General features: G+C 36.9%; 1 pseudogene; it reads left to right on the top strand.

The window, feature by feature from the left end:
• The first annotated feature begins 484 nt into the window (after window positions 1-484).
• LOC143849428 (uncharacterized) lies at window positions 485-2,933 on the top strand (annotated as a pseudogene).
• The last annotated feature ends 743 nt before the right edge of the window (window positions 2,934-3,676 follow it).

Consider the following 3,676-nt stretch of genomic DNA (forward strand, 5'->3'; position numbering starts at 1 on the left):
CTAGCTGCTTGGAAAGCTGCATGCAAGTACCTCAAGCTCCAGTACAAATCCCATCATAATTCAAGTTTGTCAATTGTCATCAGACCAATAACACTCCAAGGCCCTTGCATTCCTCATCTTGTTCTTAAGGTCAGTCATGCTCGTCCATTTCTCTATTTTCCTTCAAAATGAAGCTCTTTCCTCTTATAAAAACATGAGTAGTTGAAGTCCTTTATTTTCTTAGCATATCCTAATTAATCATTGAATAGCCTATTAAAAGCGTACTTTATTCCTAAAACTCTTGTAATTATGCTTAAATTTATGCTTCACACGCTTGCATGCCCAAATATACACAATCAATTTACCAAATCCCAACAGCATGACTGTCCAATACATATAATTCTTTAAATTCTCTCCAATTCTAGTTTTCCATTTGTTCCAATCCATTGAGAAGAGAGCTTTTTTATTTCAGGTGAAAGCACTCCTCAAAATTTTAAATTGAATCATGGGCAAACCAAAAACTATCGATGCATTCTTCAAGAAGAAGAATGTTAATGATTCAGAAGTTATTGCACCATCTCCATTAAACGCTAACATGTCAAATATTGAGCAACATCCTTCTAAGTTATCAAGAATCCATCATGAAGAAGTTGATACTACTTCCTTAGTACGTGATCTAGCACTACGTCCTCAAATATGGGAATATCCTATTAATCAAAGAGATGAAATTCGGAGTGCATATCTTAGAGCTGGAGCATATCAATTTCTACTTTCAGAATATCCTCTTTCAGGAGTAGAGAATCATCTTCGCCGATTTCAATCTTCTTGGTTTAAAAAATTTTCTTGGTTAGAATACTCCCCTTTAAAGGATGCTGCATTTTGTTTGCCATGCTATCTTTTTTGTAAAGAACCAACAAGACGTCCGGGATTAGGCGCGTTTACAAGTGAAGGGTTTCGAAATTGGAAAAAAGTGAATGACGGATTGAAATGTGCCTTTCTAGGTCATGTTGGAAAAGATCCTAATTCACCACATAAGACTGCTGAGAAAGCTTGTCGAGATTTATTGAATCAATTGCAACATATTGATAAACTCATAGAAAAACAAACATCACAAGATATTGAGAATAACCGATTGCGACTAACCGATTGCGACTGAAGACCTCCATAGACACTATTCGCTGGCTAACATTTCAATCATGTGCTTTTAGAGGTCATGATGAAAGCTTTAGTTCAAAAAATCGAGGTAATTTTATTGAAATGATAAAGATTCTAGCAGACTATAATGAAAAAGTTTCTGGGGTTGTCTTAGAAAATGCTCCAAAGAATGCCAAATACACATCGCCCACAATTCAAAAGGAAATTCTGCATATTTTCTCAAGTAAAGTGCGTAGTGCAATTCGTGACGAAATTAGGGATGCAAAGTTTTGCATTATTGTTGATGAAGCTCGAGATGAGTCTAAGAGAGAGCAAATGGCTCTTGTTTTGAGGTTTGTTGATAAGGTTGGTTTTATTAGAGAGCGTTTTTTTTATATCGTGCATGTTAGAGATACTACTGCACTGACTCTTAAAAAGGAGATATGTACCGTTCTCTCTCATCATAATCTTAACATTTAAAACATTCAAGGTCAAGGGTACGATGGTGCTAGTAATATGCGTGGTGAGTGGAATGGTTTACAAGCCTTATTTCTTAAAGATTGCCCATATGCATATTATGTGCATTGTCTAGCTCACCAATTACAATTAGCATTGGTTGGAGCATCGAGAGAAGTGTTTCCTATTCATCACTTTTTCTCAAAGCTGTCTTCCATTGTTAATATCGTTGGTGCCTCCTGTAAGCGTCATGATGAATTACAATCTAACCAAGCGGCTGATATTGCACATTTGATTGCTATCGATGAGATTGCGACTGGTAGAGGGGCTAATCAACTTGGTACTTTGCAATGAGCCGGGGATACTCGATGGGGCTCCCATTTTAATTCTATTTGCAGCTTGCTAAAGATGTTTTCTTCATCTTGCGCAGTGCTTATGAATATCATCGATGAAGGAACCACTTCCTCTCAACGTGGTGATGAAAATGCCGCTTATGATGTGATGACATCCTTTGAATTTGTTTTTATATTACACTTGATGAAAGAAATCATGGGAATCACTGATATTCTCTGCCAAGCTTTGCAAAATTGTTCTCAAGACATTTTGAATGCTCTACATTTGGTCTCAACTACAAAATTACTCATTCAGAAGTTGAGGAAGACAGGATAAATGGTTTGCTTGAGAAAGTGAAATCATTTTGCGAAAGACGTGGGATTGATATTCCTGATATGAGTGCCCATTATACAGCAGGTCGTGGTCGCCCACGTCATTCAGAGGATCCCATTACGATGGACCACCATTATCGGGTTGATATATTTAATGCTGCAATAGACTCTCAATTGCAAGAGCTAAACAGTAGATTCAGTGAGCAAGCAATGGAAGTCCTTATTCTTAGTTCTGCTCTTGATCCGAAGGATGCTTATAAATCTTTTAAAATTGATGATATTTGTAATCTTGTGGAGAGATTTTATCCTCAAGATTTCTCAGAACAGGAAAAAATTCATTTGAGATTTCAACTGCAGCATTATGAGCTTGATATAATTCAGCATCCGGATTTTCAAAATATTTCCACAATTTCTGAACTTTGCCAGAGATTAAGTGCAACGGGAAAGTCAATGATCTATTATTTGATTGATAGATTGATACGTCTTGTGTTGACTCTTCCAGTTTCAACTGCAACTACAGAACGTGCATTTTCGGCTATGAAGCTTGTTAAAACAAGACTTCGTAACAAGATGGAGGATGAGTTTCTTGCTGATTGTTTAATTGTCTACATCGAAAAAGAAATCGCTGAGAGTTTCAATACAGACATGATCATAGATGAATTTTATTCTATGAAAAATCAGCGGGCACAGCTTCAATAGAAAGATTTGTATACTTTTTTGATTTTTTGTGCATGTCAATCAAAGATATATATACTTTTTTTTGTCAAACCTTTTTATTCTATGAAAGAATATACATATATAGAGAGTATATCTTGCATTTTTTTTACAATTAGTCCGGCCCCCAAGTGTAAATTCCTGGCTCCGCCACTGGCGAGGCCCATTATTTTACACCCATGCCAATTAGAATACTTGTGGATATATTTATATTCACTTACTACATGATACTATGAAAAGCCCTTACCATGAGAAGGTCTTGACTCTTGAGAAGCTTAACCTAAACATCGGCCAGCCCTGGACTTGTAAATGAAATAACTGGAAGGGTGATTGCTTGAGAGATGGATATATGTTTCATACACTCACGCACATACACAAAATAATTTTGCCTTGGTATGCCAGTTACCCAACGATACATTAAAGACCACAAAATTTGTTGCACTATCTAAAACAAGTAACACCCGGCTGAGTGCACTTCGTGAGCATTGCAACCCCCATTCAATATAGTTAGGGTCATTCTTTTTGCCCCATTGGAGGTCTTAAAGTTGGGCCACTCCTCCTTAGTACTTCTGATCATCTGATCAGTCTTATGGAGGTGATCCCCTCTGTTTTAATATATATTTTGCATAAGGGCAATGATTTTTTCGTGCTCCCCTAAGGATTATGCGCCCCCCTTGTCATGTGATTTGACGTAAAAAAAGCGTTAAAGTCTGCCACAATTCACGTGA

This window comes from Tasmannia lanceolata, unplaced genomic scaffold, assembly GCF_043159265.1.
Source record: "Tasmannia lanceolata isolate RefF3 unplaced genomic scaffold, GAP_Taslan_0.1 ptg000018l, whole genome shotgun sequence".
Taxonomy (NCBI): domain Eukaryota; kingdom Viridiplantae; phylum Streptophyta; class Magnoliopsida; order Canellales; family Winteraceae; genus Tasmannia; species Tasmannia lanceolata.